Source organism: Equus asinus, chromosome 20, assembly GCF_041296235.1.
Source record: "Equus asinus isolate D_3611 breed Donkey chromosome 20, EquAss-T2T_v2, whole genome shotgun sequence".
Classification (NCBI taxonomy): Eukaryota; Metazoa; Chordata; class Mammalia; order Perissodactyla; family Equidae; genus Equus; species Equus asinus.
The window spans coordinates 91911289-91928733 of NC_091809.1; the positions used below are offsets into that span (position 1 = coordinate 91911289).

General features: G+C 37.1%; 1 pseudogene; it reads left to right on the forward strand.

The window, feature by feature from the left end:
- The first annotated feature begins 2570 nt into the window (after window positions 1-2570).
- On the forward strand, window positions 2571-17090 carry LOC106843922 (olfactory receptor 10T2-like; annotated as a pseudogene).
- Window positions 17091-17445: the final 355 nt, after the last annotated feature.

Consider the following 17445-nt stretch of genomic DNA (forward strand, 5'->3'; position numbering starts at 1 on the left):
CACCACAGCAAACAGGTATTCATGTCCATTACAGATGAGAAAAATGATTATCACAGAGATTAAATTACTTGCTCATACCTGCGCAAAAGAGCGCAGCTGAGATTTGAACCCAGGCCTCTAATTTTGCTCCATCCCCTATCTTAATACACATTGGATGCCGTTGTAATTACAGGTCTAATGTAAAGCCCAGTTGACTTATACCATTGTATCAAAAGAACCAAGCAAAAAACGGCAAAGAAAAAATAGGGATAAATTCCTCATGCAATTTCCAGTTTTACCCATAATCTAAACTTGCGGGCATCACACTTCATGGCAACATTGTCACTGTAAAACATTAGCAATTTTGTTGTTTGTGTTTCTTCTTCGGCTAATCAATGTGACGATTTAATTTTATAATTATGCATTTGTGGTTTATAAGAGCCACAATAATTCCCTTGGTAGATCTAAAACAACCTTATGAGGAAATTGATATCTTTATTAAAACTGTATTTTTTTTAGAGCACTTTAAGGCTCACAGCAGAACTGTAGGAAGGTACAGGAAATACGTTTTTCACATATATGTAGGGAACTTGAGAAGCCAAATCTAACCTGAAAGAGCCTAAACCTCATGAACGTCTAATTTACATATATTTGGCCAAATTTGCTGATCAGAATTCACAACTACAACTCAATAAAATGTACCCTTTATTTAAATATTTAAAATAACAGTATCTTTGTAGGAAACAACATTAAAAAGCTGATCAATGCTGACTTTTATTCTGATTGGATTGGAAGAAAGTTAACGCACTTTTCCAAAGACTTGGTGATAAATATGCGTCATTTCTCCACCTTCAGACATTGACCCATGAGCAGCAATTAAGTGGAGCTACCAGAACAATCCTCCAGTTCAGTCGGATAGGGAATGATGATTGATAAGGTAGACTAAGCCATCCCCAGGGTGCCCCTTTGGAGGTAGATTGATTTACAGTGGCCACTGTCCAAAGTTTTGGAACGGGAAAGGGACAAAAGAGTCAGCAAAGAGGCTTACAATCAAGAAGCGGCCTCAAATTCCTGAGGTCTTGTTGCCATCTCAAAGAAATTAGACATTTTAAGCCCAATAGATCTCCCTGCAAGAGTAGTAGTTTGTCAAAACTTGGAGTTTCCAGGGATAGATATAATTGTCTCTTTCAGTCTACAGAAGTGGTACAACACAAGCATGGTGAATTTATCACAAAATGCTGGGCCACAAACATCTCCCACAGATTTTTCTCCTCAAGGACTGAGAAGGCTACAGGAAACAATGGGGAAAATGTTACATTGTCACATTCTCCATCACTAGTTCTCCTGAGTATTATGAGGACAGTAGAATTTATCATCAGTACAAATGGAAAAGGAAGTAACAGAATCATAGTGAGAGTTTCAAAACCTAGATGTGTCAATTTCTCCTGAAGCTTTTGGTTTTTCTTATTGGAAAGGTCTGGCAGAAAATGGAATGGGTGGGAGTGAGAATGTATAACTTTCTTTCGTTCCCAACTCCTCAATCCCACATCCCTATCTCCTTGCTGTCTTCCTTTCCTTCCCTGACAACAGCGCCAGAAACTGAACTTCACATTGGATGGAAAGTTCTTGTGTTACTTTCATGCTGCCATCTCAGACACAGGTAGATATTTTAAGAACTGATAGAAATAAAAATATGACTAGGTAAAATATTCTGAGGAACTTGAGTTAGTTTTTGTCAAGTCTGTGCTGCAAAGCAATCCTTTCTATCAGTATATCATTCAGAAACTATCCTGGAAGTTTTCCTGACAGCTCAAGATTTTATCAGGACATCAGAACAAGGATATGCCATCCTGGAATGGAGTGGTCTCTCCGTAACAATTTTGCTTCCAAGGTATGCCTGGAAAGAAGACAATCATTAAATAGCTCAACCCTTAATTTATTGTCAAGGATAGGACAACTGTACAAATTTCAACACTATAAATTTATTTATCATGTCTATTCATTGGTATGTTAGCCAAGCAGCCACTAAAATCTGGGGAACACATCTGAAGATATAATTACCTGCAAAAAAGTTTTGAAAGCCATTCAGAAAATTGTCCTTACTTCTCCAAAATTTGAAAAAAAAAGGAATTGATTTTATTGGTACTGTTAACATTTTGATCCCTTCCATGTGCCAGGCTATGATTAGACAACAAATAAACATTTTACAGATGATGTTTCTCATACTCCTGTAGGTGAAAACATAAGCACTTTTTTCATATTTCCCTCTTTATGAAGATTCTGACTTTCGATTAGAGAATGGATACCAAATGAGAAGGCTTCAAGAAGGTATACTTGCTTAACCTATGGCGTTTATACAGATTCTCTTACTAGAACCTTTCTCCTCATCACTCTGTGTCCTAACCTTGAATTAAAAGGAATTGGCTCCCTTTTCTCAGGCTCTCTCATTAAGAGTTGTCTTACACTTGTCCAGGTACCCTGATTAAAGTCCAGGTGGCATCAGTGCAGAAGGAGAATTTTGCATTATTTCAAAGTCCTGACCTCAAGCACCTTGGCACTTCTAGGGGAAAGATAACAAGCCAAACTGGAGGATGGGCAATCATATCACAGTGAGCATGTTTTCTCTTTGGGGATTTTCCAGTTTCTCAGACCTGCAGAGTCTCCTCCTTGTGGTGATGTTCTTCTCCTATGTGACCATCCTAGCTGCAAATGTGTCTATAATGGTGGCCATCAAACTCAGTTACCACCTTCACACCCCCATGTATTGTTTCCTGTGTGTCCTGTCCTTTTCTAGTATACCTGTATCACTATGGTAATCATCCCCTGCATGTTAGTGGACTTGCTTTCAGACAGCAAGACATTTTCTCTTCCGGAGGGTGCCACATGGAAGGTTTTCTTCTTGGGCATGGGAGGCATTAACTGTTTCATCATGGCTGCCATATCCTATGACCGTTACACTGCCATTCACAACCCACTGCACTACCCCATCTACGTGACCTAAAAGATCTGCTTTCAGCTCATGATGGCCTCTTGTGTCACTGGGATTGTGATGTGTCTGGGCATTGTCCTCATGGTATTCAACTTGTCTTTTGTGACTCCAACACTATCTGGCACTTTTTTTGTGACATTGCACCTGTGGTCCCTTTCCTGTGACTACACCTTTTGTCAGAAAATGGTTCTTCTTGCATTCCCTACCTTTGTGTTTCTGGGCACCTTTGACATATGATTTCCTGTGTCTCCATTGGGTTCAAGTTACGAAGACTCCTTCTTCAAAGAGGAAGCGTATGGCCTTCTCAACTTGCTTCTCTCATCTCACTGTGATGTCCCTACATATGTATTTGCTGGATTTGTCTATTTGAAGCCCAAGGACAGTAACTCATTCCATGTATACAGTGCTAACACTTCTGCTTAAGCCCATCATTTACAGTCTAAGAAACAAAGAAATGCAGATAAGGAAAGTACTAGGCAAGGTATGTATATTTTTTCCCCTCAGATGGTAAATAAAAGAGCCTAGGACATTTAAAAGATTTAAAGAGAATTCATAAATAAAAGTGGAAAAAGTGGAGTAATTCCAATAAAAACCATCACTTTGTGCACAAAGCAATTAAAGTGTGTTCTAATTGCCTGATATACGCTACTCTCACTGTTCTACTACAAAGCCAGATACAGTGTTGATATATTTTAAAATGTATTACACATATACATGTATATATACAGATATATATGTCTACACACATGGACACACATTTTTGTAATAAACATATCAAAACATGTTTTGGAAGTCTGTATTTTTGTTATCTTGGTTGACTTTGGGAAGGAAAAGTTTGGTCTAAAAGGAAAAGAAGAAAAAGTGAAAGGGAGAGAGAAAGAGAAGGAGAGGGAGAGTAGAGACAAAGATCACTAATTCACTTAATCAAAAAAGGAGAAAGTACACAAATTTGGAGTTGAAATAAAGGAAGGACCACAATACAGAGAAAATTTCAAAGAATTTTCAAAAATACTTTTTTCAATGTTATTCAAACAAATATGGAAACTAGATTGGAATGGAGGAATTTCTGGAAAAATTAACTTATTAAAGTGACCTAGAAGATAGAAACTTTGTAAAAATTGAGATAAATAGATATATAAAATTTGGTAAATTTAAGCTGTACAATGTGTTGATTTGATACATTTACATATTGAAATATGATTACCACTGTAGATTAGTTAACACATTTATCACGCACAAAATTATCATTTCTTTTTTGTTGTGAAAACAATTAAGATCTAGTCTCTTAGCAACTTTGAAGATTATAATACAGTACTGCTGACTATAATCACTAGGCTGTGCATTAAATCTCCAGAATTTATTTATCTACTAGTTGCAAGTATGTACCCTCAAACAACATCCCTCCAATTCCCCCAATCCCATCCCCTGGAAACGACCATTCTACTCTGTTTCTACAAGTTCAGCTTTTTTAGATTCCATATATAAGTGAGATTATACAGTATTTGTCTTCCTCTTTCTGACATCTCACTTGGCACAATGCCCTCAAGGTCCATCCATGGGGTCACAAATGACAGGATTTCCTTCTTCCTTGTGGCTGAATAATATTCCATTGTGTGTGTGTGTGTATATATATATATATATATATACACACACACACACACACACATATACCGCATCTTCTTTTCCATTCATCCATTGACAGGCACTTAGGTGGTTTTCTTGTCTTGGCTATTGTGAATAATACTGCAATAAACATGAGAGTGCAGATACTTTTTCAGTATCCTGTTTTCATTCCCTTTGGGTGTATACCCAGGAGTGGGACTGCTGTATTAGGTAGTAGCTCTATTCTTATTTTTTGGAGGAATCTCCATACTGTTTTCCATGGTAGCTGAACTAATTTTCATTCCCAAATTGGGTTTCCTTTCCCCTATATCCTCACCAACACTTGTCATCTCTTGTCCTCTTGATGATAGCCATTCTAACAAGTGTGAGGTGATATTTCATTGTGGTTTTGATTTGCATTTTCCTGAAGATTAGTGATGTTGAGCACCTTTTCATGTACCTGCTGGCCATTTGTATGTATTCTTTGGGAAAATGTCTATTCAGATCCTCTGGCCATTAAAAAAATTTTTTTTTTGAGGAAGATTAGCCCTGAGCTAATGTCCACTGCCAATCCTACTCTTTTTGCTAAGGAAGATTGGTCCTGAGCTAACATCCATGCCCATCTTCCTCTACTTTATATGTGGGATGCCTGCCACAGTATGGCTTGCTAAGCAGTGGGTAGGTCCTCACTCGGGATCCGAACCAGGGAACCCTGGACCACCAAAGTGGAACATGTGAACTTAACTGCTGCACCACTGGGCCAGCTCCCTCTTCCCATTTTTTAATTGGATTGTTGGGGTATTTTTCTATTAAGTTGTATGAGTTCTTTATATACTTTGGATATTAACCCCTTATCAGATACATGATTTGCAAATATTTTCCCCCATTTGGTATGTTGCCTTTACATTTTTTTTATTGTTTCAATTTCTGGGCAAAAGCTTTTTAGTTTGTTGTAGTCCCACTTGCTTACTTTTGCTTTTGTTACTTGTGCTTTTGGTGTCATATCTAAAAAATCATTGCCAAGACCAATGTTAAGGAGATAGTCTTTAATCTATCTCGAACTAAATTTTGTGAGTGGTGTAAGATAGGGGTCAAGCTTCGTTTTTCTCCATGTGGTTATCCAGTTCTCTCAACACTATTTGTTGAAGATACTATTGTCCCCCCTATCAAGAGTTCTTGGCTCCCTTGTCAAATATTAGCTGACTGTATATGTTTGGGGTTATTTCTGGTCTCTTTAGTCTATTCCATACCAAAATCTAGGAATAATATAGAAAAATCTGTCTAAGAACTATTCTTCTCATTCCACAACAAACCATATGGCTAGAAGTTTTCATAATTAACTTCCCTAAGCTCTCAAAAAACAAATTATTCAAGTGCTGTTTAAATTGAGTTAGAACATTGATAAAGATAAACACTCTCCCAGCTCGTACAAGTGTGCATAGTACCCTGACAACTTCCAGTAGACAGGGTAGGATCAGAAACTCAGCTCCTGCATCCCCCTAGCCATAGCAGGTGGAATCTGTGACTAATACTACCACAAAAGTGCTGACAAAATAAGATTAGTTCACCAAACACCATAAGAAACTACAGCAACAATTCACACCAGGAGGAAAATGACAATTCTCCAGAAACCAAACATGAAGGCACAGAAATTTACAATCTAAATGACAGAGAATGCAAAATAGCTGTCATAAACTCAATGAACTACAAGAAAACTCAGAAAGGCAGTTCAATGAGTTCAGGAATAAAATTAATGAGAAGTAATACTTTCTAAAAGAGATAGAAACTATAAAAAAACAAGAAGAAAATCTGGATATGAAGAACACTATTAGTGAAATAAAAAATAATCTAGAATCCTTAAAAAATACAGCTGATGCTATGGACAAAAAAAACTAGTGAGTTAGAGGATAGAGATATAGAAATACCACAGGTGGAGGAGGAAAGAGAACTAAGATTTTTAAAAAATGAAGGAATTCTTTGGGAAATATTCAACTCAATTAGGAAAAGCAACATAAGGATTAAGGTATCCCAGAGCAAGAAGAGAGGGAGAAAGGAGCAGAGAGCTTGTTCAAACAAATAATAGCTGAGAATTTCCCAAACCTTGGGAAGAAACCAGATTTACAAATGCATGAAGCCAATAGAATGCCTAATTACATCAATACTAAAAGATCTTTTCCAAGGCATATATTAGTAAAACTGGCAAAAGTCAACAACAAAGAAAAATTATTAAGGGCAGCAAGGTGGAAGAAAATAACCTATATAAAACCACTATCAGGCTTTCAGCAGATTTCTCAGCAGAAACCTTACAGGTTAGAAGAGAATTGAATGACATATTCAAAATACTGAAAGACAAAAACTTTCAGCCAAGAATACTCTATCCAATGAAACTTTCCTTCAGATACAATGGAAAAATTAAAGCTTTCCCAGATAAACAAAAGCTGAGGGATTTTATCACCACTAAAACTCCCCTACAGGAAATGATTAAAGATGAACTCATATCAGAAACAAAAAGGCAAAGGTCTACAAAGCCTTGAGCAAGGAGATAAATAGGCAGACAAAATTAAAAAACTGAAGCTCTCTATCAGAACAGGGAAGAAAATACTCAATTATAACTTAAAAGATAAGGGCAGAAAAGCACTAACAGTAACAATAAACGCTTAAACTTAGTCACAAACTCATGACACAAAACAGATAATTTGTGGAAGAGGGAGGGCATAGAAACTGCTAGGCTAATGGAAATAAGAGGCTATAAGAAAATGGACTATTTCATCTACAAGATCTTTTCTGCAAACCTCACAGTAACCACTAAACAAAACATTGGAGAAGATCCACAGTTCATAAAAAGAGAGGAAACTGAGAACACCTCCCCAGAAAACCTCTAAAATGAAATAGCAGTCAGAAACACAAAGGAAGAAAAGCAATGGAAACAGAACAACTTGAAAACAAGACACACAATGGCAGTATTAAGCCCTCATATGTCAATAATCACTCTAAATATAAATAGATTGAATTCTCCAATCAAAAGACACATAGTAACTGGGTAGATTAAAAAACTACCAACATTATGCTGCCTCTAGGAAACATCTCACCTTTAAAGACAAACATAGACACAGAGCGAAGGGATAGAAGACAATACTCCAAACTAATGGCAAACAAAAGAAAGCAGATGTCACCATACCAAATATCAGACAAAGCAGACTTCAAGTTAAAAAAGACAATGAGAAGTCGTGTATAATGATAAAACGGACTTTCCTCTAGGAGGACAGAACATGTATGAATATATATGCACCTAACACAAGAGCACCAAAGTACATAAAGCAACTATTAACATACCTAAAGGAAGAAATTAAAAGCAACACAATAATAGCAGGGGACCTCAACACCCCACTTACATCCATGGGCACATCATCCAGACAGGAAGTCAAGTAGGAAATAGTGGATTTATGAAACACTTGATCAGATAGACTTAATAGATATATAGAGAGCATTCTATCCAAAAACAGCAAAATACACATCCTTCTCAAGTGCACACAGATCATTCTCATAAACAGCCCATATGTCGGGAAACAAGATGAGCCTCAATAAATTCAAGAAGATTGAAATCATCTCAAGCGTCTTTTCTGACCACAATGCTTTGAAAGTGGAAATCAACCATAAGAAAAAACGGAAAGTCAGAAGTATGTGGAGATAAACAACATGCTACTGAACAACCATTGGATCAATGAAGAAATCAAAAGAGAAATTTAAAAATAAATAGACAAATGAAGATGAAAACACAATCTACCAATTCTTATAGGATGCAACAAAAGCAGTCATAAGAAGGATATTCATAGTAATACAGGTCCACCTCAACAAACGGTAAAAATCTCAAATATGTAACCTTAAACTGCACCTGACAGAACTAGAAAAAGAAGAACAAAGTCCAAAGTCAGCAGAAGGAGAGAAATAATAAAAATCAGAACATAAATAAGTGAGATAGAGACTAGAAAAACAGTAGAAAAGGGGCTGGCCTGGTTGCATAGTGGTTAAGTTTGCACATTCAGTGTAGGTGGCATGGGGTTCACGGGTTCAGGTCCCGGGTGTGGACATACACATGACTCACCAAGCCATGTTGCAGAGGCATCCTACATAAAAACTAGAGGAGACTGGCACAGATACAGGCTCAGGGACAAGGTTCCCCAAGCCAAAAAAAAAAAAGAGGAAGATTGCCAACAGATTTTAGCTCAGAGCCAATATTCCTCACCAAAAAACACTCCAAAAGCATAAAAACAAAAACCTAGTAGAAAGGATTAATGAAACTAAGAGCTTTTTTGAGAAGATAAATAAAACTGACAAACCCTTAGCCAGATTAACCGAGAAAAAAAGAGAGAAGGCTCAAATTAATAAATAAAATTAGAAATGAAAGAGGAGAAATTACAACAGATACTACAGAAATACAAATGATTATAACAGACTACTGTGAAAAACTATATGCCAACAAATTGGATAACCTAGAAGAAATGTATAAAGTCTTAGACTCATACAACCTCCCAAAACTGAATGAAGAAGAAATAGAGAATCTGAATAGACCAATCACAAGTAAAGAGATTGACACAGTCATCAAAAACATCCCAACAAACAAAATTACCAGGTAGCTTCTCTGGAGAATTCTACCGAACATTCAAAGAAGATTTAATACTTGTCTTTCTCAAACTATTCTAAAAAATGGAAGAAGACGGAACACTTCCTAACTCCTCCTATGATGCCAACATTACCCTGATACCAAAACCAGACAAGGACAACACAAAGAAGGAAAGTTACAGGCCAATATCACTGATGAACATGGATGCAAAAATCTTCCACAAAATATTGGCAAAACAAATACAGCAATACATTAAAAGGATCATGTGCCATGATCAGGTGGGATTTATTCCATGGACTCAAGGGTGGTTCAACTTCCATAAATCAATCAGTGTGAGATACCACATTAACAAAATCAGGAATATGAATTACATGATCATCTCAGTAGATGCAGAAAAGGCATTTGACAAGATCCAACATCCGTTTAAGATAAAAACTCTGAATAAAATGGTTATAGATGGAAAGTAGCTCAACATAATAAAGCCATATATGATAAACCCGCAGCCAAGATCATACTCCATGGTGAAAAACTGAAAGGCATCCCTCTAAGAACAGGAACAAGACAAATGTGCCCACTCTCACCACTCCTATTCAACATAGGCCTAGAGGTTTTGGCTAGAGCAATTAGGCAAGAAAAAGAAATAAAAGGAATCCAAGTTGGAAAAGAGGAAGTGAAACTTGTTGTTTGCAGATGACATGATTCTAGATATAGAAAACACTAAAGAATCCATCAGAAAACTATTAGAAATAATCAACAACTACAGCAAAGTGGCAGGGTAAAAAAGTCAACTTGCAAAAGTCAATTTCATTTCTATACACTAATAGTCAACTAGCAGAAAGAGAAGTCAAGAATACTATCCTATTTGCAATCCCAACAAAGGATAAAATATCTAGGAATAAACAGACACACAAATCAATGGAACAGAATTGAAAGCCCAGAAATGAAACCACACCTTTATGGACAGTTAATGTTTGACAAAGGAGCCAAGAACATACAATAGACGAAGGAAATTCTCTTCAATAAATGGTGCTGGGAAATCGGACAGTCATATGGAAAAGAATGAAAGTAAACCATTATTTTGCACCAGACACAAAAAATTAACTCAAAATGGATTAAAAACTTGAATGTAAGACCTGAAATCATAAAACTCCTAGAAGGAAATACAGGCAGTACACTCTTTGACCTTGGTCTTAGCAGCATCTTTTCAAATACCATGTTTACTTGGGCGTGGGAAACAGAGGAAAAAATAACAAATGGGTCTACAACAGATTAAAAAATCTTCTGCAAGTCAAAGGAAACCGTGAAAAAAACAAAAAAACAACCCACGAATTGGGTGAATATATTTGCAAATCGAATATCTGACAAGGGGTTAATTTCCAAAATATATAAAGAACTCATACAACTCAACAACAAAAAAGCAAACAACTCAATTAAAACATGGGCAGAGAATACGAACAGACATTTTCCCAAAGAAGATATACAGATGGCTGACAGACACATGAAAAGATGTTCAACATCACTAATTATTAGGCAAATGCAAATAAAAACTACAATGAGATATCACCTTACACCAGTCAGAATGGCTATAATTACCCAGACAAAAACCAATAACTATTGGAGAGGATGTGGAGAAAAGGGAACCCTCATACACTTCTCTTGGTAATGCAACTTGGTGCAGCCACTGTTGAAAACAGTATGGCTATTTCTCAAAAAATTAAAGATAGAAACACCACATGATCCAGCTATCCTACTACTGGGTATTTATCCAAAGTACTCGAAATTAATGATCCAAAGAGATTTCTGCACCCATATGTTCACTCCAGCATTATTCACAATAGCCATGATATGGAAGCAACCCAAGTGCCCTTGTATGGATGAGTGGATAAAGAAGACGTGGTATATATATATATATACAATGGAATACTACTCAACCATAAAAAAGACAAAATCGTCCCATTTGCAATGACATGGATGATCCTTGAGGGTATGGTGTTAAGCACAATAAGCCAGACAGAGAAAGAAAAATATTGCATGATTTTACTCATATGTCGAAGATAAACAAATACGTTGATAAAGAGAACGGATTAGTGGTTACCAGAGGGGAAAAGGGCTGAGGGTGGGAAAACAGCTAAAGAGCCAAGTATGTACAGTGACAGACAAAAATTACACTACTGGTGGTGAGCACAATGAAATCTATTCAGAAATGGATAAATAGTAATGTACACCTGAAATTACACAATGTTATAAACCATTATAATCTCAATAAAATTATTAGGGAAAGAAACTTTGGAAAACCCCCGCAAAGAAAGAATAATCTCAAGAGAGGAAGCATGGAGTTGTGCTGGAGTGAATGCAGCTAAGGAGAGCTTCCGAAAAGCATGCAGCTGGGATTCTTAACACAACTTCATTGATTAGAGATGGTGTCAGAGCCCATTGGGTCTCCAGGTCTCTCTTTGTTTAATGTTGAATTATAATTTGGCTAGAAGTTCTCTGACTGCCCATTTCATAAACTTCATCATTCCATTTTCACAAATACTCCCTGAAAAGCACTAAATCCTCAATGTCCTCATAAAATTTTTTTTTTTATTAATGTTATGATGGATTACAAGCTTGTGAAATTTCAGTTGTACATTTTTGTTAGTCATGTTGTGGGTACACCACTTCCCCCTCCGTACCCTCCCCCCACCCCCCCTTTTCCCTGGTAACCACCGATCAGATCTCCTTCTCAATATACTAATTTCCACCTGTGAGTGGAGTCATATAGAGTTCGTCTTTCTCTGACTGACTTATTTCGCTTAACATAATGCCCTCGAGGTCCATCCACATTGTTGTGAATGGGCCAATTTCGTCTTTTTTTATGGCTGAGTAGTATTCCATTGTGTATATATACCACATCTTCTTTATCCAATCATCAGTTTCTGGGCATGTAGGCTGGTTCCACGTCTTGGCTATTGTAAATAATGCTGCGATGAACATAGGGGTGCAACGGACTCTTGAGATATCTGATATCAGGTTCTTAGGATAGATACCCAGTAATGGGATGGCTGGGTCATAGGGTATTTCTATTTTTAACTTTTTGAGACATCTCCATACTGTTTTCCATAGTGGCTGTACCAGTTTGCATTCCCACCAACAGTGTATGAGGGTTCCTCTTTCTCCACAACCTCTCCAACATTTGTCGTTCTTGGTTTTGGATGTTTTTGCCAATCTAACGGGGGTAAGGTGATATCTTAGTGTAGTTTTGATTTGCATTTCCCTGATGATTAGCGATGATGAACATCTTTTCATGTGTCGATTGGCCATATTCATATCTTCTTTTGAGAAATGTCTGTTCATGTCCTCTGCCCATTTTTTGATCGGGTTGTTTGTTTTTTTGTTGTTAAGCAGTGTGAGTTCTTTGTATATTATGGAGATTAACCCTTTGTCGGATAAGTGGCTTGTAAATATTTTTTCCCAATTAGTGAGCTGTTTTTTTGTTTCAATTCTGTTTTCCCTTGCCTTGAAGAAGCTCTTTAGTCTGATGAAGTCCCATTTGTTTATTCTTTCTATTGTTTCCCTCAACTGAGGAGTTACAGTGTCCGAAAAGATTCTTTTGAAACTGATGTCAAAGAGTGTACTGCCTATATTCTCTTCCAAAAGACTTATTGTCTCAGGCCTAATCTTTAGGTCTTTGATCCATTTTGAGTTTATTTTGGTGTGTGGTGAAAAAGAATGGTCAATTTTCAATCTTTTGCATGTGGCTGTCCAGTTTTCCCAGCACCATTTGTTGAAGAGACTTTCTTTTCTCCATTGTAGGCCCTCTGCTCCTTTGTCGAAGATTAGCTGTCCATAGATGTGTGGTTTTATCTCTGGGCTTTCAATTCTGTTCCATTGATCTGTTAAACTTTTTCATTTCATTGATTATTTTGAGGCTCAATTTTGCACCATATCTAAGTCTTTTACATCTACGTCAAGGTCCAATTCTCTAAAGGCTAAAAACCAGAGCCATGAAGAAAGTGAAACTCTTGGAAGCACTCTGGTGTTTCATTTATTAATTTTATATATAAAGAAGATCATACTGTTTTGGAAGAAAAATTTTAGAATCATTTTGTTAGCTATCTTTTACACTGAAATAAAAGTTTTATATATTATAGATTTGTACTAATTTACAGTAAGTCTCTGATACTTGCTGCAACAAATTGAGTGTATTTAATTAAGTGAAAAAGATGTATATTGAAACAGATATTAAGTTATACCCAGCCATTCTTTTCAAGTCACAACACTGCAATTTTAGAATCATAAAAATATATTTTTATCCCCCGGCCCCCCAAAATCTTGAGTACAACATGTATCTTGAAAAACTATAAATTTCATTTTCAGCAGTTTCAAAATATATGGTGATTTACAATGACAGGTGAAGATGTCTGAATAGAACTGGAGCTAAGCTGACTCTGGAGATCAGAGGACTTATACAAGGAATAAATGAAACTTAAGAATTTCTTGTTTGGTTAGGAGGGCAATGAAATTCCAATGTTCAGTAGCTGGGGATCATCAGTAGCCATTGTTATATATTTTCACACACACACAAAAAATTTTGTATTGTTCCAAGGACTAAATGGTAGCCAGAATTCATAGTTCACTGCCGTTGATATCTGCTTTCTCCACCTCCTTTCCCTGCTTCTCAATTTGTCTCCTCTCTTGGCACGGGGCTTGTTTATATGTCTTGTCCCTACAAGACTGTGATATTCTCAGGGTAGGAAAACGGGAAAGCAGAAAGTTAGGTGGCAATGGAGTTGGAAGAAAATACGAAAACAAGAACAGAAGAAAGAAGGAAGTGGGAGGGAAGGAAGAAGCCAGGAAAGATCCAAAAATAAATGTGGAGAGGAAGAAAAGAGAGATCTCCATTGTTGACACCCTAATTCTCACAGTGCTATTTGGCCCACATCCAGGATATTTGCCCTGTTTGTCACTTCTCAGACCTCAGGCTAAGTTCGCATGATTATAATTACCAAATTTAATCTTTACATCGAATCTACAGGTTCTGCACCTGGGCAGAAGTGAGAGGCCCACGGTGACCATGACTCCTCCCCTCCTGGGGCAGGGCACCTGGGTCAGGAATTATTGCTATTATTCCTGCTTTACAGATAAGGAAATTAAGGCACAAGAGGTAAAACCATTTGCCCAATTTAGAACAGTGAATAACTGGAGGAGCCATAAATTTAGCTACTCTAAATCCTAGTCTCCGTACAGAACATTCTGACCCAGGGCCCAGTTCCCACAATGACTTTCCCCCAATATCCTTCATGACTTCTAGCCAAGGGGATGATAGTCTATGTATAAAGTGTCCTGGTTCTTGTACACAGAATTTTGAGAATTGGTACTTAGAAAAATTAATAACAATTTAATGGTAATTTTATATCAGTTGGCTCTAATAATACAATAAAAGAGGGATGGAGGAAAGAAAGAAGGATGGACGAGAGAAGAAACCCAGGAAGGAGAGAAGATAAATATGAAGTAGAAGAAAAGAATCCTGTGTGATTTACTACATGAGGTGAGGGATATGTTAACTAACTTGATTGTGGTGAGCATTTCATAATGAATATGTATATGAAAACATGAAGCTGTAAACATTAAATATATACAATTCCTATTTCTTAACTATACCTGAATAAAATTGAAAAAAAGTCATAGAGGAAACTTGAAACTATGGATAATTTAAATTTCATCCAGAGACTATTTATGTTTGGCCCTGGCAGGTATTCAGGATCGGGTAGAACAATGTATCTAAAATGATATTGAGATTATTGAACTTCAAGTTTTAATCTTTGTGATGACTGAACTAATTCCTGCTTGCCCCTGCTCTCTGAGTGTGTTTCACTTCAGGTCTTCCAATTGGAAGCATAGGTGTTTTTACTAGGGCCTTCCCTCCATGCTTGAGCCTGAACCACAATTTTTATTTCCCAGCCTCATACAGCTTTAAAAATCTCTATTTTATCAGCAACGAATCTGGGTTATCTGCTTTTTAGCCTCTCAGACACTACTTTTCATTTAGCAAATTCCTCAAGGTGAAAAATCATAGAAAATGGTGGGCTCCTGATGTGAGCTTTTTCTGCTCTCCAGGATTCTGGACCCTCAAGTAATCTTTGCCTTTGGAGCTCTTCTATGACTTCAACACTTTTAATGAGGACACTGTCCATTCCTCCCCCAAAGAGATCTCTTCCAGCTCTCACTTGTTCAACTTTCAGCAATGACTTCCCTTGGTTAGAATTGCCTTCTCCCTGTGATTCTTATTTACAAGCATTTATTGAGCAACTAATGCGCTAAACTGTATGGATAGATACATTGTGACTCTAATCTGGTTCCTACCCCAAGGACCTCACTGGATGAGTGCTGTAGTAGATAAAAGCAGGAATGGCTTCTCACAACACCGTCGTGCCTGCGTCTTCCTCAGCTTGGCCCTCCTTTTGAAGTACACTTTTTGTTTTGAAATAATAGTCAATTCACATGCAGTTTTAGGAAATAATACAGAGTTCTTGTGTATCAATGTCTCCTAATGCGAACATCTTGTGAAATTATAGCACACTATTACAACTAGGATATTGACATTGATATAATCCAATGATCTTATTCAGATCTCCCATTGTAATACTCTCATTTGTGTATGAATGTATTTAATTCTAAAAAATTTTGTCACTCGTGGCTGGCCCCGTTGCCGAGTGGTTAAGTTCGCACGCTCCGCTGCAGGCAGCCCAGTGTTTTGTCGGTTCGAATCCTGGGCGCGGACATGGGACTGCTCATCAAACCACGCTGAGGTAGCGTCCCATATGCCACAACTAGAAGGACCCACAACGAAGAATATACAACTATGTACAGGGGGGCTTTGGGGAGAAAAAGGAAAAAATAAAATAAAATAAAATCTTAAAAAAAAAATTTTGTCACTTGTATATGTTGTTGTATCAGCCACTACAGTAAAGATACAGAACACTCCACCATCACAAGCTTCCATTATGTTGGCCTTTTATTATCATATCTACCTCCATCTCCTTCCCTGCCATCCCGTGACTCTGGCCCAGTCGTTCACCCCTAGCAACCACTAATCTCTCCTCCAGTTCTAAAATTTTGTCATTTTTTTTTTTGAGGAAGATTAGCCCTGAGCTAACATCTGCTGCCAATCCTCCTCTTCTTGCTGAGGAAGACTGGCCCTGAGCTAACATCCGTGCCCATCTTCCTCTACTTTATATGTGGGATGCCTGCCACAGCATGGCTTGCCAAGCTGTGACATGTCTGCACCCGGGATCCGAACCAGAAAACCCCAGGCCATCGAAGTGGAACGTGCGAACTTAACCACTGTGCCACCAGGTCAGCCCCCTAAAATTTGTCTTTTTAAAAATGTTACATAAATGGAATCATACAGTATGTAACCTTGTGGGATTGGCTTTTTCCGGTCAATATAATTCCCTTAAGATTCATCAAGGTCATTGTGCATATCTATAGTTCATTTCTTTTTTATTACTGAATGGCCTTTCACGGTATAGCTATAACACAGTTTATCTCACTAAAAACTCATTGAAGGGCATCAGTGTGGTGTCCAGGTTTTCGCTGTTACAAATAAAGCTGTTGCAGCCCTTCATGTACAGGTATTTGGTGAACGTAAGTTTTTCTTTCTCTGTGAGAAATGTCAGAGCACATTTGCTGGTTCACATAATCATTATGTGCTTAGTTTTTATATAAAAACATACCAAACTGTTTTTCAGGATGGCTGCACTATTTTACATTCCTAACAGCAATGTATGAGTGATTCAGTTTCTCTACATCCTTGTGAGTATTTGGTGTTTTCATTATTTTTTATTTTAGCCAACAATTCTGATTGTTGTTGAGCGAACTCTCATGGTGGTTTCAATTTGTATTTCTAATGGTTAAGGATTTTCAACATTCTTCCCTGAGCTTATTTGCCATCTGTATATCCTGTTCTGCGAAATTTCTGTTCGTGTTTTAGAATATTTTTTTGGTTGTTTTTAATTGAGATATAATTGACATATCATTATATTAGTTTCATGTGTACAATATAATGATTTGATGCTTGAATATATTGTGAAATGATCAGCACACTCTAGTTAACATCCATCACCAAACATAGTTATAATTTTTTTCTTATGATGAGAACTTTAAAGATCTAATCTTTTAGCAACTTTCAAATATGCCATACAGTATTATTAACAGTAGCCACTATGCTATACATTGCTTCATCAGGACTTATTTCTTGTAACTGGAAGTT